The 24,309-nt window shown below is 38.8% G+C and overlaps 1 pseudogene; it reads right to left on the bottom strand.

The window, feature by feature from the left end:
* Positions 1 to 24,309, bottom strand: part of LOC102125478 (liprin-beta-1-like) — a 110,602-nt pseudogene that overhangs the window by 84,713 nt on the left and 1,580 nt on the right.

Raw genomic sequence — 24,309 nt, 5'->3', positions numbered from 1 at the left:
AAATCTCCGCAGCACAGCACTCATGGGATCTGGGCAATGTTCCTTTCCCTTTTGCTCCTCCAGCCTTAGGAGTTGGCAGCTTCCAGTACTTACTGATATCTGGGTTGCATCCATTCACATTTTTGTCTCTTCAACCCCACTAACACTTTTGCAAACTACCTGCTGTGTTAATGGCTCAGTGTTAGAAATACCTAGAGTGGTTTCTGTTGTTCTGACAGATCAGTTAAATATTCAAACATGGCATTTTTCCCCCAAGAAAACATATTAACATTTGTATGACTACAGTATTCTGCACACCATAGTTTAGGAAATATAAAAAACCTAGAGTTATTTATATTGTTCTGACTAGACACTGAAATATACAAACATGGTATTTTCTCCCCAGAAAATATATTGACATCTTTTATGATGATGATATTCTGTATGACATAATTTATTTAGGAAATGCAAATAGCCCAAATCCCCTTCACTTTTGTTTTCTAGTTGTTTTTTCTGCAAATAGGAACTTTGACTACTACACTACTATTTTACTCACATTATATTACTTTTTTTTTTTTTTTTTTTTTTTGAGACAGAGTCTCACTCTGTTGCCCAGGCTAGAGTACCGCAATCATGGCTCACTGCAGCCTCAACCTCCTGGGCTCAAGTAATCCTCCTACATCAGCCTCCTGAGTAGCTGGGAGGATCGCTTGAGACCAGGAGTTCAGGACCAGCCTGGGCAATGCAGCAAGACTTTTTATAAATTAATTAATTAATTACTTTTTAAAAGATGCTTCCCTATATAAAAATACAAACCCCCATTGTATTTTTAGTAGCGACAGGGTTTCGCCATGTTGCCCAGGCTGGTTTCAAATTTCTGAGTTCAAACAATCTGCCTGCCTTGGCCTCCAAAAATGCTGGGATTATAGGTGTGAGCCACCAGGCCCAGCATATTACATATTTTTAACCAAAGTTTCACTTAAATTCTATATTCCACATACATGTTCCACCCAAGAATTCTTATTGATACCTATAAAATCAAATATCAAGCTTATTTTATTCACCATCATTCTGTCTACTGATATATGGACATAACTCTCAACCAACCCATTTATTTATTCTTGAGATAACTTATATGCAGTAAGGTGCATAAATCTTACATGTACAGCTTAATTAATTTTTACATAAGCATCAACTAAAGATACAGATATTTCCAGCATTCCACAAAGCTTCCTCATCCCATTCCATCAATATGTCACTAAAAATGATGACAGTCTGAACTTTACCACAGATTAGTTCTGCTTGCTTTTGAACTACATACAAATGAAATCATACAATATATTATTTTTATGTCTGTCTTCTTTTAATATTTTGTATGAGATTCATCTATGTTGTTGAATGTGGTTTGTTCATTCTTATTTCTGTATCATTATTATAGCATTATCATTCATTCACAATTTATTTGTTCATTCCACTCATGATGAACATTTGAATTTTTATCAGGTTAGGGCCATTACTGTAATTGCTATGAACACATTCATCCATGTCTTTTGGTGGATATAAGCACTCACTTCTGCAGTGTTCATACTCAAGAGTGGAACTGCTGGTTCAACGAGTGTGCATACGTTTGACTTTGTAGATACTGCCAGAATTTTTTCCAAAGTGGTGTACAAATTTGCACTCCCATGAGCAATGTATGAGAGTTCCATTTGCTCCGCATCCTCACCAAAACTTGCTGTTGACATTCTGGTGGAGGTATAGTATTATTTCATTATGGCTTATATTTGGTTTCTTGATACCTAAGCATGATGAACACCTTTTACACTTAGTGGCCATATGGATATTCTCTTTCTTTCAGTTACACATTTCCACTCATTTAAGAATATTGAATTGTCTGTCTTTTTATCATTAATTTGTAGGAGTTTCTTACAGGAGGAGCCTTGGAAAAGTTCACGGAAAATGTGTATTATGAAAAAAAACAAAACTATGCATAGATTTATTTGTTTTTGCACCAAAATAAACTCATACTAACTTAATATAACATGTCTGAACAGGATCTAGTTTGAAGTCCTAAGAAGGATAAGACATCAATTTGAAAAGAGCCCTTATCAGAGCAACATGAATTCAGCTAAAATTGAAGCAATAACAAGACATCAAATTTATGGTGAAGCTTAAGTGGAAGAATGGTGAAATTACTGATGTTTTACAAAAAGTTTATGGGTACAATGCTTCAAAGACATTAGCAGTTTACAAACGGATAACTCATTTTAGGAGGAATGAGGTGATACTGAAGAAGAAGCCTGCAACAACACACCACTCACATCAATTTGCAAGGAAAAAATGTAATTTTCTTCATGCCCTAATTAAAGAGGACTGACAATTAACAGCAGAAACAATAGCCAACACTATAGGCATCTCAATTGGTTCGGTTTACACAATTCTGACTAAAAAATTAAAGTTGAGCAAACTTTCCACTGGATGGGTGCCAGAACCATTGTGCCCCCAAGAGCACAACTTTCCATGGAAATTTTAAACAAGTAGGATCAAGATCCTAAAGTATTTCTTCAAAGAACTGTAATAGGAGATGAAACATGGTTTACTAGTACGATCCTGAAGACAAAGCACAATCAAAGCAATAGCTACCAAGAGGTGAAAGTGGTCCAGTCAAAGCAAAAGTGAACTGGTCAAGAGCAAGGGAGGGCTGAGCACAGTGGCTCATACCTGTAATCCTAGCACTTTGGGAGACCAAGGCAGGAGGATCACTTCTCAGGAATTCCAGACAAGCCTGACAACATAGTAAGACCTTGTCTCTACAAAAAATTTAAAAATTAGCCAGGCAAGGTGGTGTGTGCCTATAGTCTCAGCTACTTGGGTGGCTGAGGTGGGAAGATCGCTTGAGCCCAGGAGTCCCCTTACATAGTCTATGTATGAGTTTTTTATTGGATACATGTATTAAAGATATTTTCTCTCAAGGCCCGGCACAGTGGTTCACACCTGTAATCCCAGCAGTTTGGGAAGCTGAGGCAGACAGATCACTTGAGTCCAGCCTGGGTGACAGAGCAAAACCCTGTCTCAAAAAAAAAAAAAAAAAAAAACACACACACACAAGAGCAAAGATGATGGCAACATTTTTGGGAGATGCTCAAGGCACTTTGCTTATTGACTTTCTAAAGGACCAAAGAATGACAATATTGCCAGGTGTGGTGGCTCAACGCCTGTAATCCCAGCTACTTGAGAGGCTGAGGCATGATATTTGCTTCAACCTGAGAGGCAGAGGTTGCAGTGAGACGAGATCACACCACTGCACACCAGCCTGGGTGACAGAGTGAGACTCTGTCTCAAAAAAAAAAAAGCCAATATTATGACAATGCTTATTGTGAGAGTTTTGAGAAAGTTGGCCAGTTAGCAGAAAAATGCCTGGAAAGCTTCACCAGAGAGTTCTTCTCCACCATGACAATGCTCCTACTCATTCCTCTCATCAGTCAAGGGCCATTTGTGAGCATTTTGATGAGAACTCATTAGACATCTACCTTACAATCCTGATTTAGTTCCTCCTTACTTCTTTTTGCCTCAAAATATCTTTAAAGGGCACCAATTTTTCTTTACTTGATAATGTAAAAAAGACTTAATTGACATGGTTAAATTCCTAGGACCCTCAGTTCTTTAGGGGTGGACTAAATGGCTGGTATCTTCACTTACAAAAGTGTCTCGAGCCTGATGAAATATGTTGAGAAATAAAGTTTATGTTTTATCTTTTAATTTCATTTTTCATGAAGTTTTGGAGTCCTCTTGCGTAGTCTACGTATGAGTTTTTTATTGGATACATGTATTAAAGACATTTCCTCTCAAGGCCAGACACAGTGACTCACACCTGTAATCCCAGCAGTTTGGGAAGGTGAGGCAGGCAGATCACTTGAGGCCAGGAGTTCGAGACCAGCCTGGCCAACATGGCAAAACCACATCTCAAATGAAAATGCAAAAATTAGTGGGTGTGGTGGTGCGACTGCAATCCCAACTATTCAGGAGGCTGAGGCACAAGAACTGCTTGAACCCAGGAGGCAGAGGTTGCAGTGGGTTGAGACTGCCACTGTACTCCAGCCTGGGCAACAGAGCAAGACCCTATCTCAAAAAAATATGTTTATGTCTATATCTATCTTCCCTCAGTCCATTGCTTTTCTACTCGATTAATTCTGTCTTTTGATAAATAGAAGTTCTTAATTATTTTTTCTTTGAGACAAGGTCTCACTCTGTCACCCAGGTTGAAGTGCAGTGGCCCATTCATGGCTCACCGTAACCTCAACCTCCTGGGCTCAAGCTAATCTCCCACCTCAGCCTCCTGAATAGCTGGGACTACAGGCATGTGTCACCACACCTGGCTAATTTTTTTTAAATATTTTGTGCAGATGGAATCTTGCCATGTTGCCCAGGCTAGGACATGACCTCCTGGACTCAAGCTATCTGCCCACCTTGACCTCCCAAAGCATTGGGATTTCAGGTGTGAGCCAACACACCCAGCCTGAAGTTCTTCATTTTACTGAAGTATAATTCATCAGTCTTTTCTGTTACAGATAGTACATTTCTGTCCTGCTTATTATATTTTTCTCTACACTAAGGTCATGAAGATATTTTCCTATATTTTCTTCCAGAGCTTCATTTGGACTGGTCTAAACCTACATCTAGGTCTTTGACCATCTCAAATTAATTTTTTATGGTATACAGTAGGAATGAGGGTTAATTTTTTTCCACATTGATACCCAGTGGACCTGGCACCACTTATTGAAGAGACCATCCTTCCCCCTGATGAATTGTAGTGGTGTCTTTCTTACAAATCATGTGACTGTTTTCATGCAGATCTGTCCCAGGATCAGCATTCTGTCCCACTGATCTGTGTGTCTATTCTTGAACCAACATTACACAGTCTTAGTTATTAGAGTTTCAAAGTCAATCTTGTTATTTCTTGGCCCTTTGCATTTCAATGTATATATTTTCAAGGAGAATCTTCAGTCTAATTAAATGTAATTATCAAAATGCTTAGGTTTAAGTGTACCATCTTTCTACTCTTTGTCCCATCTGTTTTTTATTCCTTTATTTCACCCTTCGTGCCTTGTTTTGTATCAAACTATTGTTATTTCATTTTTCTCCTCTATCAGCTCTTAGAACTACAGGTGTGTGCCACAGTACCTGGCTTTATGTTTTTTTTCTCTTTTTTTCAGGCAGAATCTTGCTCTGTCACCTAGGCTGGGATGCAGCGGCACGATCTTGGCTCACTGCAACTTCTGCCTGCCAGGTTCAAGCGATTCTCATGCCTCAGCCTCCCAAGCAGCTGGGATTATAGGTATGTACCACCATGACCTGCTAATTTTCGTATTTTTAGTAGAGATGGGGTTTCACCATGTTGGCCAGGCTGGTCTTGAACTCCCTGCATCTGCTCACCTTGGCCTCCCAAAAGGCTAGGATTACAGGTGTGAGCCATGGTGCCTGGCCTGCGCCTGGCTTTCTATTAGCATTTTCAATAACTTTATTGAAATATAATTCATATATCATGTAATTCACCCATTTACAGTATACAATTCAATGGCTTTTAATCTATTAAAAAAGTTGTGCATCCATCACCTCAATTGCTTTCACATTTTCGTTGCCACAAAAAGGAATCCTGCAGCCCTTAGCTATTATCTTCAATTCCCCCATATCCCCCAGCCCTTGGTAACCACTAATTTTCTAACTCTTTAGGGTTGCCTATTCTGGATATTTTGTATAAACATTTAGAAAACTGTACACAATGGATATTGGTGTGATATTATCTGAGTGTGTGTGTATATATAAGATAGTAAAAAGGAAAAAAGATAAACTTCTGAATAACATATGGAATGAGGAAAGAATGGGAAGAGAGAAAAAGTGGGGATAAATTTTTATATTTTCATGGGCATGGATAATCATGGGCACTTAAAGATCAGATTTATGTTTATAAGAAAAGAACAACTATTAAAAAGTGGGTGAAGGACATGAGCAGACACTTTTCAAAAGAAGACATATGTGTAGCCAACAAGCATATGGAAAAAAGCTCAACATCACTAATCAATAGAAAAATGCAAATCAAACACACAATGAGATACCATCTCACACCAGTCTGAATGGCTCTTACTAAAAAGTCAAAAAATAACAGGTTCTGATGAGGTTGCAGAGAAAAAGGAGCACTTATATGCTGTTGGTAGGAGTGTAAATTAGTTCAACCATTGTGGAAAGCAGTGCGGTGATTCCTCAAAAAACCAAAAAACAAAACTACCATTTGACCCAGCAATCCCATTACTGGGTATATACCCAGAGGACAAATCGTCCTATCATAAAGACATATGCATGCATACATTCACTGCAGCACTATTAATAACAGCAAAGACATGAAATCAACCAAAATGCCCATCAGTGGTAGACTGGACAAAGAAAATGTGGTACATGTACACCATGGAATACTATGCAGCCATTAAAAAGAACAAGATCATGTCCTTTGTAGGAATGTGAATGGAGCTGGAGGTCATTATCCTTAGCAAACTAAGACAGGAACAAAAAGCCAAATACCACATGTTCTCACGTATATGTGGGAACTAAATGATATGAACACATGGACACATAGACGGGAACGATAGATACTAGGGCCTGCAGGAGGTTGAAGGGTGGAGGGTGGGAGGAGGGAGAGGATCAGAAAAAATAACTAATGGGTACGAGGTTTAATGCCTGGGTGACAAAATAATCTGTACAACAAACTCCCATGACACAAGTTTACCCATGTAACAAACCCGTACATGTACCCCGTACTTAAAAGTTAAAAAAGAAGAAATCAGATTTATAAATTAGGATGCTGAATTCCAGGTTCTTGGTGAAGTTTCTTAAAAGAAACTAACATTGCACAGATGTGCCAACAATCCTAAGCATAAAAGTTTTGGTTCTCAAATATCTGCTGAAGAAAGACTGGTACACATTTTGGCACTGTAATAAGAATCAACAAGCTGAAACCAGTTTTTTCCTTCAAAATACTTCAAAGGAAATGTGCATCTCAGCCACTCCTATCCTTTTTTCTAGAAGGTAAATAAAGATGACTGATGCAACTGGTGATTAAAAGCCTGTGTTGTTCTTAAATGGACAAAAAGGGCCTTGTAAGGATTTTTAGTTTCGTTATTTATAATTATTTTTTCTTTTTATTTCAAGAAAGTGCCAAGCTTGTTCCTACCTTAGAGTCTTTGCACTTGCTGTTCCCACTGAATGAGTCCTGGTTCTTTGCTCAGTGGTTTCCTCTAATGATCAAAGTATTGAGGGCCGGATGCAGTGGCTCATGCCTGTAATCCCAGCACTTTGGGAGGCTGAGGTGTGCTGATTACTTGAGGTCAGGAATTTGAGAACAGACTGGTCAACATGGCGAAACCCTGTCTCTACAAAAAATACAAAAGTTACCTGGGCATGGTGGCACATGCCTGTAATCCCAGCTGAGGCATGAGAATCGCTTGAACCCAGGAGGCAGAGGTTGCAGTTAGCCAAGATCGTGCCTCTGCACTCCAGCCTGGGCAACAGAGTGAGACTGTCTCAAAAAAAAAAAAAAAAAGAAATACTGAGTTCATATGCCACCTCCAAAGATAAGCCTTTCCATTTAACTATATCTAAGTCTTCCCCACTTCTCACCATCTCTTCCCATCTCCTGTATCATCCTGTTTTATTGTCTTCTTAGCTGTTATTTACACTATCTGAAATTGTCTTTTTTATGTATTTATTGATGGAATAAATGTTATTCTCCTCCCTCTACAATGTCATTTCTATAGGAACAAGAACTTTGTCTGATATATCTATTGCTGTATCTCAGTAGTGCCTGCATACAATAGGGGCTGCAATAAATATTTGCTGGATAAATTAATATAAAAAAGAACTTTCCTAGTATCCTCAGTTTTTCAGGCCACTGTGCTGAACTCTCTACAACATTGTCTCTGCCCTATTATCACATTCAGGAAAAAACAACATATAGTCAACAGAAAATTAAATAAACTCAATAATTAAATAACACGTTTTGTTCAAGGAGAGTCAAAGGTCAATATCATACTTTTTTTTTTTTTTTTTTTTTTTTTGATACAGAGTCTCGTTCTGTCACCCAGGCTGGAGTACAGTGGCGGGATCTTGGCTCACTGCAACCTCCGCCTCATGGGTTCAAGCAATTCTCCTGTCTCAGCCTCCTGAGTAGCTGGGACTACAGGCGTGCACCACCACTACTGGCTAATTTTTGTATTTTTAATGGAGACAGGGTTTTGCCATGTTGGCCAGGCTGGTCTGAAACTCCTGACCTCAGGTGATTCACCCACCTCAGCCTCCCAAAGTGCTGGGATTACAGGCATGAGCCATTGCACCCAGTCTCATACACTTATTAATTCTACAAATCTTCTTAATTCAGTGAAGTCTAAGACCATGTAAGAGATTGAGCTTTTATGATGTTTCTGATTCCTACACTTACAAGACATAAATGAAATTTGTAGATTTAGAATGATATATTGGGAAGTGCCTTGTTTGGAATCACAGGAACTGCCACACACAGGCTCTGGGTCAATGGACAATTAACTTCTGAGCCTCAGTTTACTCTCGGGAATAAACTCAATTTACCCTTAGGGATACTGTCTTAGTCTGATTTGTGCTGCTATAACAGAATACTAGAGACTGGGTAATTTTAAGTGAATAGAAATTTATGTCTGCAGGCGGGGAAGTTCAAGATCGAGGTACCAGCATCTGATGAGGGTCTTCTTGTTATGACGTCCCGTAGCAGGAGGTGGAAAAGCAAGAGAGCTTGAGAGACAGACAGAAACAAATGGGGCGCCAAACTTGTCCTTTTAGAAGGAACTCCGTCCTGTAATAATGAACCCACTGCCACAATAATGTCGTTAATACATTTATGAGAGCTCTCATGGCCTAATCACCTCTTAAAGGTTCCACTTCTTAGTACTGTTACAACAGCAATTAAATTTCAACATGATTTTTGGAGTAGACATTCAAACCATAGCAGATACCTACCCCACAATAACTACAGGGATGTTGTGAGGCTTAAGAAATAAATCAAACCAGCCTGGCATGGTGACTCACACCTGTAATCCCCGTACTTTGCAAGGCCAAGGCAGACAGATCACTTGAGCTCAGGAGTTCATGAGCAGCCTGGGGCAACATGGTGAAACCCTGTCTACAAAACGTATTAAAAATTAGCAGGTTGGGCGTGGTGGCTCACGCCTATAATCCCAGCACTTTGGGAGGCCAAGGTGGGCAGATCATGAGATCAAGAGATGGAGACCATCATGGACAACATGGTGAAACCCCATCTCTACTAAAAATACAAAAATTTTTGTATTTGTGATGGCACACGCCTGTAGTCCCAGCTACTTGGGAGGCTGAGGCAGGAGAATCGCTTGAACCCAGGAGGTGGAGGTGGCAGTGAGCTGAGATCATGCCACTGCACTGCAGCCTGGTGACAGAGCAAGACTCTGTCTCGGAAAAAAAAAAAAAAATTAGCTGGCCATGGTGGTGTTTCTGTGGTCCCTGCTACTCGGGAGACTGAGGCAGGAGACTCACTTGAGTGCCACTGCACTCCAGCCTGGGCAATGGGAGTGAAACTCTGTCTAAATAAATAAATAATAAAGCAAACCAATTATAAACAACATTTACTGGTCATTTAGTACCAGACTAAATCCTTTACATGTATTATTAATATAACCCACATATTTATATTAATATAATATTATATACATATTATACATATGTATAATATACATATTATATATGTGGGTTATATTAATAATACATGTAAAGGATTTAGTAAGTATTTAGCAGTATGTTATTGTTATTTTGTATATATGGTAACCGAGACATGGAGTGATGATGGGACTTAACCACAGTCACATGATGCGTAAGTGGTGGTATAGCCAAGGTTCAAACCCAGAGCCTGTGCTCTCACTCATTGTTCTTTATGTTTTCCATATAGTAAAGAGTTTTTCAAGGATGATTTGTCAAAAATGCTTTGACCAAGAAGGTCTTGCAGCAATAATCAGGAGTTCACTTAGTAAGATTCTGCCTTTCCTAAACTCAACTCATGGCTACTAAACCTAAAGCCAATGCTACTGGTATTCTCGATAGCTGCATCTGATTCCCAGCAAAGTCATGAGACTAAAATGCAATGCTGAGTCATCTTATATGTCCCAGGTTCTGCATAATGTGCTTTACTTGGCAACAATTCCCTTGCTTTGCTTTAGCCAAACTGGGGGGAAAAAAAAAAGCTGACATTGCACTTAAATCTCAAGTCTGAAAAAGCCTTTCTGAATTCCTATGCATCAACTGTTGTTAAAATAAGTACAAATCAAGAGAATTAAGTTTAATCCATCTAATAAATAAAGAGAGCCTTAGCCAGGGCTAGGGGAGTATCTGTTCCAGCAGTGTTCTAAGGAAGAATAGGTAATTACTGTACTCTTTGATTACTTGCTGATGCATTTAGAATAAGCCAGTGTCTGAGACAGCATTCTATGTGAGGATGGAACTTAACTGTCTTCTAAAATTACAATGCATATTTAATCTCTTATTGGATCTTTTTTCTTTGGAAGGGACTTGTTCTCAATAATTTCTTCATTGTGCTGAGAACAATAATTTTAAGATTATGGATATGACCATGGTATCTAGGAGTTTTATTACATTTTTGGCTCTGGCAGAAGAAAATTGTGATTTAAGAAAAGTTCTCCAACTTTTGCCAATTTGGGGTCTGAAAAATATAAATATAATTAATGTAAAAAGTCTGGATAATTCTTTTAAAAATGAACCTCTTTTACTCTCAGAAGAGTTATATGATTTATGAGGGTCATCTATATTATAAGAATTCTGATTTTTTTTTTTTTTTTTAAAGTAGAGGTGGGGGTTTCACCATCCAGGGTGGTCTCGAACTCCTGGCCTCAAGTGATCTGTCTGCCTCGGCCTCCCAAAGTGCTGGGATTACAGGCATGAGCCGCTGCGCCCTCCCAAGAAATGTTTTAAAATATGCTTTGTTTTTATAAAATTTGGGTTGGTATTGATGGATTTCATTAAGCAATATTTCAAAAATAACAATTGTTAATATTATCACTGGTCTCATCATAAATATATCAGAAAAGTCTCTAAATATTGGGAAGCTGTCAAGCTCATAGGGAGGATACAAGTTTTCCAAAATTCCAGTTTTCACTTGAAAACTCAATTTTTTTTCACTAGCAAACAATACTGTTCAGTTGTGTTCCTAGAAGTGATGGGAATACTTGCTTCATTTTATGAGATAAAATGATATGATGGTCTGGTTATAAGTTTAGTTTACTTCAATATTTGATGTTAATGGCCCTCAAAGCTAAAAACAATCCTGCAGAGAAGTATGGATTCAAAGGGAAAGGTTAGCTTCACTTACTAAATCAGAGTATTAATTTTTCAGTTCATTCACCAATTAAAAAGATATGTTAATTACCCTGATCTAATCAGTATACAGTATATGTACTGAAACATCACTATGTACCCCATGAATATGTACAATTATTTTTCCAGTTATAAAAACAAAACAAAAAAGAAAGAGGAGCAAAAAAGGGAAATTTTTTAAGTAATAAATTTATATCTTCTCTGATGTCAATAAATTACTCTTGGAAGCAACAAAAGGTTTTGCATTTTCACATTTTAAACAAATAAGTTCAAAACTAACTTTGAAAATACTTAAAACTAGAGCAGATAAATTTGTTTTAGCAACATTTTAAATCTTCAGATAGGAGAGTTTTATAGATGGACATACATCATTTTTGACAATAAACTCTTACAACTATGGAAATATTTCCAATTATCTTGTGTCAAAATGCATTTTGTTTTGGAGTTTTTTTCAAAATGTGGATATATATGTTCTCACTTATTGTAAAGTGTTCCCTTTTTCTGGAAGTGAAACATTAAACATGTTTTGGTATATACATTTGTTTTATTTTGTTTCTCATTTTTATTTCCATACAACCACTATGAAACATTTTACAGTTTTTTAAAAAAAATTAAATACTATATACACCTATTATATGATCCAGCCATTTTACTCCTAGGTATTTACCTAAGAGAAATTAAAGCTTAAGTCCATACAAATACTTCTTTGTAAATGTTCATAGTCACTTTATTTGTGTTGGGCAAAAATTAGAAACAACCCAAATGTCCTTCAACAAGTAAACTGATAATGGTTTAGCCATACAGTGAAATATGTCACAGTAACAAATATCTAAGTAACAAAAAGGTATGACCTATTGATACAAATAAAGTACATATTGTAGATTCCATTTATATAAAACTCTAGAAAATGCAAACTAATCTACAACGATAGAAGGAAGATTGGTTGTCTGGGGTAGGGAAGTAGGAGCAAGGAGGGGAGAGAAGATAGCATTTCATAGGGGTATGAGAAAACTTTATATATTTACCATCAATATCATCAAGATGATCAATATATTTGTCATCTTGATTGTGTTGGTTTCATTGGTGTATACATATGTCAAACTCATCAAGTTGTACAGTTTAAATAGGTGCAGTTCATTGTATGTCAATTATACCTCAATTTAAAAATGAAATGAAAAAACTACAGTGAGTTACCACTATACACCCACTAGAATGGCTAAAGTTAAAAGACTCTGCCCAGTGCTGGTGAAGGTGTGGGGCAGCTGGAACCCTCATACACTGCTGGTGAGAACGCAAAAGGGTACGATGACTTTGGAAAATAGATTGGCACTTTCATGAAAACTTAAAATACATTTGCCAAATATCCCAGCCATTCCACTCCTACATATTTATTTCAGAAATATGGGAACATGTCCACACAAAGACTTATATATAAATATTCATAGCAGCTTTATTCATAATAGCCCAAACCTGGAAATAGCCCAAATGTCCATCAACAGGTCAATGGATAAACACATTTGATAGATCTATTAAATGGGATACACTATTCAACAATGAAAAGATTGATATACCAACAAGATATATAAATCTCAAAATCAATATACTTAATGAAAGTAGCCAGACCAAAAAAAAAAAGAATACATGCTGTATGATTCCGTTTATATAACATTCTAGAAATACAAACTAACCTATCAGAAAGCAAATCAGGAGTTACCTGGGGCTGGGGGTAGAAGGAAGGATAAAATTAAAAGGAGCAGGAGGAAACTTTTGGGGTTGATGAAATGTTCTTTGTCTTGATTTTGATAATGGTTTTATAGATATATGTCAAAACTTACCAAATGCGGAAGGTTAAGGTTGCAGTGAGCTATGATTGCGCCATTGCACTCCAGCCTGTGTGGCAGAGCAAGACCCTGTCTCAAAAACAAAAACAAACAAAAATTTAGCAAATTGTGCACTACACACACATACATACAAACACATATGTAGTTTATTGTCATCAATTATACTTCAATAAATCTGTAAACAAACAAAAAACTGGAATATGATGGTTGCTAAATGCTATCAATGAATACTTTGGGGGAAAAATGAAAGGCTAAGAGTATTAATCATCGATTGAAGGCAAAGTGTGAAAGCTAGAAGGCCTCTTTGGCAGCAGATGCTCATCTCTTGTAGTCTGGAGGCAGAAAAAACTGAGGATCAGATTCAGCCTTTAATTCCAAGAGTAGTGAACAGCTCTAAAATATGTGATTCTCAACTCAGGCAAGTTGGCTTCATCAAGGTCAGGGAGGGTATTGATGAGAAGGACTGTGATCTTAAGACTTGGAATGGGTCCTCTTGGTTAATATACTGAAAATCTTGAATCGCAATTCCCCTGATTCCTCTGGGCTGGCACAAGCAGCCTTCTCTTCTCCCTCTCTTAAACGTTCTACCCATTTCCTGGAAGATGATACCAAGTCCTCTGCTTTGCAAGATAGATGCCACCCCCCACCCACCCACCTGTGCCACCTGATACACTTTGGATGTGTGTCCCCACCCAAATCTCATATAAAAAATCCCCAGCGTTGGAGGTAGGCCATGATCAGAGGTGACTGGATCATGGTGGCAGATTTCTCATGAATGGCTTAGCACCATCGTCTTGGTACTGTCATCATAATAGTGAGTGAGTTCTTGTGAGATCTGGTCGTTTAAAAGCACCTCCCCCTCATTCTCTTGCTCCTGCTCTGGCCATGTGATATGCCTGCTCCCCCTGCACCTTCTGCCATGGTTGTAAGTTTCCTGAGGCCTTCCCAGAAGCCAAGCACTCGTTAGCATTGTGCTTCCTGTACAGCCTGCAGAAATGTGAGCCAATTAAACCTCTTTTCTTTATTAATTACCTAATCGCAGGTATTTCTTTATGGCAACGTGAGAACAGAGTAGTGCAACTCCCACCTCATATTCTGGCTACCCAATAATAAATTAGGATCAATCATGATATAACACAGCTTGGGGGTGCTGGGCCTGTTATGGAGGAAAAGGTGCTGCAGGTCCTAGTTAGGATATACTGGCAGGAGCTGAGAAAATACACATGAGACTGGAACATGAAAATGCAGTCAAGGAGAATAATGTTGGATAAGGGAGAGTATATCGACATAGTGATGGATCATTCTCCTGTCATATTACATTCAACATCTTGGGTAACAACTGGTTCATAAAATTTCTACAAATGTAACAATCTTGTGAGAGTTGATGAGAACAAATCCATCTTGTGAGAGCTGGTTCTAGACACCACTGGCTAAGGCTGATGGTTGATGTTGGTACCAAACTACGCTACCTGATGGCAATGAGAATAACAGGATCCCCAAACAAAAGGTGCCTGGTGGCAAACCTAAATCGTCAGAACCAAAATAGGCTTAATTACTCTAATAATAGCAAAGTCTGAGTAGCAAGTAATGGAGTTTCTGACCCTCGGAGAGCTATGAAGATTAAGAGAACATGAGTCCCTAAGAGCAAGAGAGATGGGCAGCATTGCAATCAATGGAATCAATTAAATGGGATGCTATTCAAAAATAAAGACTGATGCACTAACAATATGTGTAAATCTCAAAATCATTGTACTTAATGAAAGAAGCCAGACAAGAAAGAGTATGCCATATGATATACAACAGATGACTAAAATCCTGAGAGCACTTCCCAACAAAAAGTCATGATCTCTTCCCTGTTTCAGAACTTGAGACCCTTTCAGATTCAGAACCCAATGACTGAATAACAATGAGGATCTTGCATGAGAAAAACCCTATAACACAAGTGTTTACAATGATTCTCTCATACCTATCCCAAAGAGACTTGTGGCCATTTACTCAGGTTACTGTATACAAGGGAAAGAGACAAGCCAAGGCATTTTGAGGAGTGTTGGTGGCAGAGTCTGTTTTGACATCAATACCTAAGAATTAATGCAGGATTAATTCAAAGGGGCATTATCAGTGGTCACCTTGTTGGGGAAGAGGGTTATGGTTGCCAGATAATACATGGGGTCCTTGCAAAGATCCCACTCACAGTAGGTCCACTGGTCCACTGGTTTCATGACCCATCACTGATTATTTCCCTGGTCACTAACTTTGTAGTTAGCACAACCCGCACACTGGTTTCTTAACCAGTGGTGTAAGAGCTATGGAAGTAGGGAAAGTCAAGTGGAAACCCTGAAACTGTCCCTCTCATCCTGTCTCAGCCAATATAGTAAATTTTAAAAGAATACTGCATTGACAATATTGTACATAAAAGACAAATATTATAAATAATTGTAAAAATGTAAAAAAATTATAATATATTATAAATTAAAAACAATATTGCCTGGGATTATGGTAGACATTAAAGTCATCCTTAAAGACCCAAAAGTTGGAGGCACTGTGATCCCCATCACGTGCCTACTTAATTCACTGGTCTGACCCTATAAAAACCAGATATGTCTTAAAAAGGATGATACTGGACTCCTGCTCATCTATAAACTGATTTACCTTCCATAAAAATGCCATGAGTTAGTTACTAATATTATCCTCATTTTACAGTTGCACTGAAACATAGGTAACTTGCCCAAGGTCACACAATTCAGTGGCAATGCTGGGGCTGGGAGGCACAAAAGCCTGTATTATTAATCATATTTTTATACTGCATTTTCATATAGGACTGTCCTTTGGCTATGAAGTGGCAGATTTCTCATGTGTGGTCTGTCAACACACACAACACATGCACATGCACATAGAAGATAATTTATCATCCAGAGAAAGTGCTCACACAACTTTCTTTGTGGTTGATGCCAGTGCTTCACTTCTTTATGGTGGGCCTAAATGGACACATACCACGAAGTTGTGTCCCTAATATTTTGTTTTGCTTTCAGATGAAATACACATTTGGTCATCATATTCATGTTACTGGCTCCAGGTATCTTCCTGACACTAGAATCATAACACCAGCTCTGATTGGATTCCAGGGTAATCTTAACTTGTAGCTGCTGCTACCAAGCTAGCTAATCCCCAGTAGTATTTGAGTCAGGAAACATCCTTTCCAACCATTTCCTCCAACCACTTCCTGTATAAAACCAAAGTTCATGCCTGTAATCCCAGCACTTTAGGAAGCTGAGGCAGGCGGATCACGAGGTCAGGAGATCAAGGCCATCCAGGCTAACACGGTGAAACCTCGTCTCTATTAAAAACACAAAAAATTAGCCGGTGTGGTGGCACGCGCCTGTAGTCCCAGCTACTCGGGAGGCTGAGGCAGGGGAATCACTTGAACCCGGGAGGTGGAGGTTGCAGTGAGCCGAGATTGCGCCATTGCACTCCAGCTTGGACGACAGAGCGAGACTCCCTCTCAAAAAAAAAAAAAAAAAAAAGTTCAGGGTCAAACTGCCCTCTTGTGGTGAAATATTGCTATCTGGTCTTCAACACTTGTCCTTTGCATGTAAGTTTTCCATCCGCCTGGCATTATTATTTTTTTTATGTTATGTTATGTTATGTTATGTTATGTTATGTTATGTTATGTTATTTGAGACAGAGTCTCGCTCTGTCACCCAGGCTGGAGTACAGTAGCGCGATCTCGGCTCACTGCAAGCTCCGCCTCCCGGGTTCACGCCATTCTCTTGTCTCAGCTTTCCAAGTAGCTGGGACTACAGGCATGCACCACCACGACCGGCTAATTCTGTACTTTTAGTAGAGACGGGTTTTCTCCATGTTGGTCAGGCTGGTCTAGAACTCCCGACCTCAGATGATCTGCCTGCCTTGGCTTCCCAAAGTGCTGGGATTACAGGTGTGAGTCACTGAGCCTGACCGGCATTGATTTTTTAATTTTTTTTCCCCACCCCACTCCCTACCCCGCTCTGTCGCCCAGGCTGGATGGAGTGCCAGTGGTGCCATCTCAGCTCACGGCAGCCTCTGCCTCCCGGGTTCAAGCGACTTTCCTGCCTCAGCCTCCTGAGTAGCTTAGATTACAGGCACGTGCCACCACATCCGGCTAATTTTTGTACTTTTAGTAGACATGGGGTTTCACCATCTTGGTCAGGCTGGTCTCGAACTCCTGACCTCATGATCCGCCCGCCTCGGTCTCCCAAAGTGCTGGTATTTCAAAAATATTTTTATAACAGTTTTATTGAGATTTTATTCACATACCATGCTTTAAAAATATGCAATTCAGTGGTTCTTAGTATATTCACAGAGTTGTGCAACCATCACATCTAATTCCAGAACATTTTGATCACTCCTCCCAACTCCACAGGCATTGACTTTAATGTAATGGCATATACACATATACAAATACATATATAAACCAATTATTCTAGCACCATTTCCATTCTTTCCCCAGGGACTGCAACCTCATCTCTCATAAATCAACTTTTCATGTCTGTGTGAATTTGGTTTTGATCTATTTAGAGACTGGTGTACAGTATTTGTCTATTCCTGCACAAATTATTAAAGCAAGCTTTGCCATTCTGTTATCCTTCCTCATGACTATCTTGATTACTATTGGCCCTAACTCATCAAGTTCCACAGAAATCCCAACTGGAATCTTAGTTAAAATTGTGTCATCTGTGGAGCAGTTGAAGAAAACTGACACATTTACAATACTGACTCTGTTCCACAAAGATGGTATCACTTTCTACTTACTTTGTTTAAAAATGTTTTAAATGAAGTTTTATAATTTTTTTTGTTATATGCATCCCTAGATATTTTACATTTTTGTTATATTCGTTGTATTCCTGAATCCTTATTATTTAATGTCACTGAAAATGTGCTTAAAAAAAAAACACCTGTTTTTCTTATCATTTGTTGCTGGTATGTTACATATTGTTTTTATATCCAACGACCTTCCCAAAACCTATCCATGGAATCTTCTTGATTTTCTATGTAATTATATCATCTTTAAGTAATGAGAGTTTTGTTACCTTTTTCTCTTGCAATTTTTATTTCTTTCATGCTTAGATGTGTCGGTGAGAATCACCACCTCAAAGATGAGTAGATGTGGTGGTCTTAATAGGAAGCTCGGTCTTATTCCCAAGCTGAAAGGGAACAAATTTGACCTTCCAGTAAGATGGTTACTATAGTTTTGTACATACCCTTTATATTTTAAAAATTCTTTGCTGTTTCTCCTTTGTCAAGAGCTTTTTCATAAATGGATTTTGAATTTTATCAAATGCTTCTCGCAAATCAAGATAGATGATCATACTGATTCTGATTTTGATCTGTTAGAATGGCAAATTAATTATTATATTTGATCAAATCAAAGATTCTATCAATTTTAAAACACATCATTATTTTATGTTTCAGCAAGGAAGAAAATAAAACAGCTGCCCTTTGAACATTCCAATTTACAATGTTTTTTAAAAGGGCATCTCTAAATTGACAAAAATACAAAAACTACATTTTCTAAAGATAGAACTGCCATGCATTCCTGAGATTAAACACACATTTATTGGGATACATGTAATTTTTAATACCCACTGTCTCTAATTTGCTATTTTTCCATGTTTAAGAGTGAGACCTGGTTGTTATTTTTAATTTTTGTACTGATACTGTAAAATTTTGGCAAGAGTTTAATACTTTCTATATAAAACTGGAATTCAAAGAAACATGGCATATTTAGCAAAACTAACTCACTAACTCACTATTCTCATTAATAAAACTCTCTAGGCTTGGTAGCTAGAAAGTTTTATTACTGCCTTTTGTTTTTGTTTTGAGACAGGGTCTGTCGACAAGTCTGTCACCAGGCTGGTGTGTGGTGTCACGATCATGGCTAGCTGCAGCCTGTACCTCCCAGGCTCAAGCGATCCTCCCAACTGAGTAGCTGGAACTTCAGACATGCACTACCACACTGGGCTAATTAAGCGTTTTGACAGCTGGGCACAGTGGCTCATGCCTGTAATCCCAACACTTTGGGAGGCCGGGGGCAAGCAGATCACCTAAGGTCAGGAGTTCAAGACTAGCCTGGTCAACATGGTGAAACTCTGTCTCTACTAAAAATATAAAAATTAGCGAGGCGTGGTGACTGGTGCCTGTAATCCCAGCTACTCAGGAGGCTGAGGCATGAGAATCGCTTGAACCCAGGAGACGGAGGTTGCAGTGAGCCAAGATCACGCCATGCACTCCAGCCTGGGAGACAAGAGTGAAACTCCGTCTCCAAAAAAAAAGAGTTTTGACCATTGAGTCAAATCAGGTGTGGTGGCTCATGCATGTAATCCCAGCACTTTGGGAGGTCGAAATGGGCAGATTGGTCGAGCCCAGGAGTTTGAGATCAGCCTGGGCAACATTGCAAAACCCCATCTCTACTAAAAATACAAAAATTAGCTGGTGGAATAAGCCTGCCATCCCAGCTACTTGGGAGGCTGAGGTGGGAGGACAGCTTGAGCCCAGGAGGTCAAGGCTGCAATGAACTGTGATTGTGCCACTACACTGCAGCCTGGAAGACAAGAGTGAGACCTTGTTTAGCAATTTAAATTTATTTATTAAATTATGTATTAAACTTTTTTTTTTTTGAGATAGTTTCACCTTTGTTGCCCAGGCTGGAGTGCTCGGCTCGCTGCAACCTCCTCCTCCCAGGTTCAAGCGATTCTCCTGCCTTAGCCTCTCAAGTAGCCAGGACTATAGGCGCCCACCAACACGCCTGGCTAATTTTTTCTATTTTTAGTAGAGACGGGGTTTCACCATGCTGGTCTTGAACACCTGACCTCAGGTGATCCACCCGCCTCAGCCTCCCAAAGTGCTGGGATTACAGGCGTGAGTTAGCCAAATTTAAACTTTTTTTGAAGTTTAAAGGATTAAGTTTGAAGGATTTAAAGGACAATTTAAATTTTAAATAATTCAATCAATAGTCAAAACTCTCTTTTTTTTGACCATACTCTTTTTGAATCTCAACTTTGGGCTTTGTTTATTCTATGGTATGGTTGTTTTCTTAATTTCTGCTGTTATCTTTATTGTTTCTTTCTCTTTCAGTTGGACACTTACCTTGCTAATTTTCAGCTTTTTATCCTAATATATGCAAGAAAGGTAATACTTGCATTTTCTCCTACATGCTGTCTTGACTGAATACCACAAGTTTCTATGTATAGTTTGTTTTCATTACGTTCTGAATTATGCTCTGATCTTTCTCATTTCTTCTTTTGACTCCTGAGTTACATCTTAGTATTGGATTTTTAACTCTTCACCTTTATTAATTTTATCCTGAATTGCACACAAGGTGATCTGAAACAGATTTCTTACCTCACAGTAAATGAGTGCCTCTGCTCTCTTTGCCCTAGCCTTACCCCTGGGGCTATCAATGAGAGTCATGAGATTTTTTTCCTACCCAAGTGAATGAGGTCAAGCAAAACAAACAAAAATCCAGACTAGGTACAGAATGACTATATTTGAAATGATTATTAAAATAGCGCTATGCTCTGAATGCTTGTGTCCCTCCCAATCCCACAAATCTATATGTTGAAATCCTAACATATGAACGATGATGGGTCGAGCCTTTGAAAAGTGACTAGGTCAAGAAGGTGAAGGCCTCATGAGTGGGATTAGTACCTCTAAAGAGGCCCAAGAGTTTCCTTTGCTGCTTCTACCATGTGAGGACAGTGAGAAGGTGCCCACCAGACATGAAATCTGCCAGTACTTTGATCTTTGACTTCCCAGGCTTCAGAACCACGGGAAATAAATTTCTATTGTCTATAAGCTATTGGCTTATGGTATTTTGCTATATATAGCAGCCCCAATGGATGAATACAAACAGGGAGAGAGGAACTATTGCAATAGGGTCAGGGAGACTATTGCAATAAGGAGAATGCTTCAAAGGTAAGATCTGCAAGCATCTCAAAGATCAGATACAAACAGGTTTTTCTCTTTTTCTCTTACAGGGAGGAATAAACAGGCTAGAAAAAAACTAGTGTGGAGAGGAGCAGGTGACATTAACGGGACAGTTGAACAGGAAATGTCCTTCCTGGTGGCTAGCCAATTTTCAGGAGGGGCGGTTAAGGGGGGACTATTCCACAGTCCAGTGCTGGTTCAGGCTGAGGGTGGATTAAAGTCCAGCGGTTTACCGGGAAGGGAGAAGCATAAAATTGGGTCAAGTTAAAGGGAATTTTGTTCAGATTAGTCTATGAGGAGAAATAGTTCAACTAATTATTCTGAGGCAAAGAATAAGATTTGGAGGGTCTGAGTCTGGCTTAATCATAGGTAAATGAAGGGGTTATTCACAGTTCTAGTGGTTCTTTGCAATAAGCCATTTCCTGAAATGTAACAAGAGGGAGAGATTTCTTAACTATCACTGTTTTCCAGGAGCACAGGGCTCAAGTAAAGGTTAATACTGTAGTCAGAGGCCAGGTACCACATAAGCAGGAGACAGGGAGACAGGTTGGGGACTGTTTTACATGTCATACTACTACCTCTCTACATTTAGCATGTCCTCAATGGGACTATTCTCACTGGCATTTGTGTTTAGGGGAATAATAATTATATCTATTCCAGCAACACATCTGAAGTATAAGCCATGATCACAATGTATCAAGTCAACCTGAAGGGTCTTAGCTACCAAGTAATATTCATCTCCCTACCTCACTGGTTACCTTGCCCAGCCCCCAAGTTGAATTCAGGTGCCCCTTCTCCTTACTGGACCAGTTATCATAGTAATTTAGGCACCCGTATTAAGAAACCATGAAGCTTTTCTTTCCTCCTTTCCCATAGGCTTCCAGAAAATTCCGCAGGGGTATAGAGTCTGTGGTCCTTCAAGAATAGAGAGAATATGGCTTAAACCTAAGGATATTTCTCCTTTAAACAACTTAGATATGGGTAAAAGAAGAAAGAGGGACCTGGGAATGCAAGACACAAACATCGTTTTTGGTCCTCTCGAAGCTGGGTACCAGGCAGTAAGGTCATTGCTGATAAATCCATTTTGGCTTTGAGAACCCCCTAATCCAATAGTCGTATCACACAGTTTTCCAAGTGGGGCCAAGGGGTGTGTATGTCTTGGGTGACCTGGACTTAACTGGCACTACAATAACCTTGTTAGCAATAATGGCTTCAGAGTGATGTGGTTAGTGAATTTTTTTTTATTCTCCTTCTTTCATTCTTTCACTTCCCTAACTCTTCCCGTATTTTGTGTAAATGCAATTCCTTGATCAAATTCCTTATTCCTGTAATGTTTGTAGGAGCATTATTTCTCATGGCTACATTGCATTAAGTCTACCTCATATTGACACGTTTTGCTACCAGAAGTGGTAGCGGAGACACAGAATCTTAGGGATGGAAATCTGGAATTTGTTCTCTGATCTGACTGGATCAAAAGGCAATAATGTTTCCATTGCCAAGGTAATTGACAGTCTATGGTAAAAGTTACTTATCACTTGTAGTCACTTGGTTTGTTAACTAATGCCTAGACACAGGATTTACTTATATTAAACCAAAGTGAAATGCCAGAATATCCTTCCTTGGTATACAGGGAATGGTATCAAGGAATGGTATCAAGGGGTGAAATTACACATAACTTACTCACTCACATCCTATCTTCTCTGGAAGGACCCAGAGGACACTCTCTTCATTAAGGCTTAAAAAAAAATCATTGGCAGGGGGTACTATTCTTGAAAAGCTCTAATGGCTATTATCACAGGTCAGGAGTGATAAAGGATACGCCCATTGAAATTGGCTTCTGGCCAGGGGCAGTGCCTCATGGCTGTAATCCCAGCACTTTGGGAGGCCGAGGTGGGTGGATCACCTGAGGTCGGGAGTTAGAGACCAGCCTGATAAATATGGAGAAACCTCGTCTCTACTAAAAATACAAAATTAGCCAGGCATGGTGGTGCATGCCTATAATCCCAGGTATTTGGGAGGCTGAGGCAGGAGAATTGCTTGAACCCGGGAAGCGGAGGTTGCGGGAAGCCAAGATTGTGCCATTGCACTCCAGCCTGGGCAACAAGAGTGAAACTCCATCTCAAAAAAAGAAATTGGCTCCTTAAATTCAATGGAGATGATGGGAGTTAGGATGTAGTTAAAGCACAAGCGGAAAGATTTAACATCCAGAAACAAAGAGTTTGGTTACCATATCCGGCAGCAGAGCAAAACGGTAATCAAAATGGTTTCACCCACAAAAATCTTTAGGGTTAACTGACAGTGGTGCCTAGAACTGAAATAGAGAAGTAGGATATTAAACTTTTATTAATTTACATATGAAAAAAGCAAACTGTAGGTCGTGAATAAATTTCTATCTTTAATTACAAGCCACAGCTTCTTATCTAGTTTTTAGATTTAAATCAGCTTAGATCATTGACATTTAATTATTGCTGTATTAATGAAATAAAATAAAATTTAGGTTTACTATTGTTTTATTCTGTTTCTTGTTCCTGGGTTACCTGAATCTTTTTTAGTATTCCAGCTTAATGTACTGATGCTTTTGAAAATAATCTGTGTAGGTTTTTAGGGAAAAAATCTGTGTTGCTCTAGGGATGATACAAATACTTAATTTCTTATAGTCTACTATATAGTATCAATATCTTGAGGTCAGGAGTTTGACATTAGCCTGGGCAACAGAGTGAGACCCCATCTCTTAAAAAAAAAAAAAAAAGAAAGAAAGAAAAAAATTAGCTGGACATGGTAGTACATGCCTGTAGTCCCAGTTAGTGAAGAGGCTGAAGTGGGTGAATCACCTGAACCTAGGTTGAAGCTGCAGTGAGTCATGATCACAGCACTGCACTTCAGCTTGGGTGACAGAGAATTCAACTTAAAAAAACAAACCTGTATATGCTCTACAGAGAATCACATAAAACAATGTTAATTTTTTTCTTTCAATTAACAAATGTAATTTTTAAAACCTCAAGAGAAGTCTGTTATATTTACCCTACACATTGTGCCTTCTTTATTCCCGCCATTCTAAGTTTCCTTCTGCTATAATTTCCCTTCTAGAAAGAAG

Source organism: Macaca fascicularis, chromosome 11 (assembly GCF_037993035.2).
Source record: "Macaca fascicularis isolate 582-1 chromosome 11, T2T-MFA8v1.1".
NCBI classification, from domain to species: domain Eukaryota; kingdom Metazoa; phylum Chordata; class Mammalia; order Primates; family Cercopithecidae; genus Macaca; species Macaca fascicularis.
Note: the sequence above shows the minus strand (reverse complement) of the source record. Positions and strands in the feature narration are given on the sequence as shown.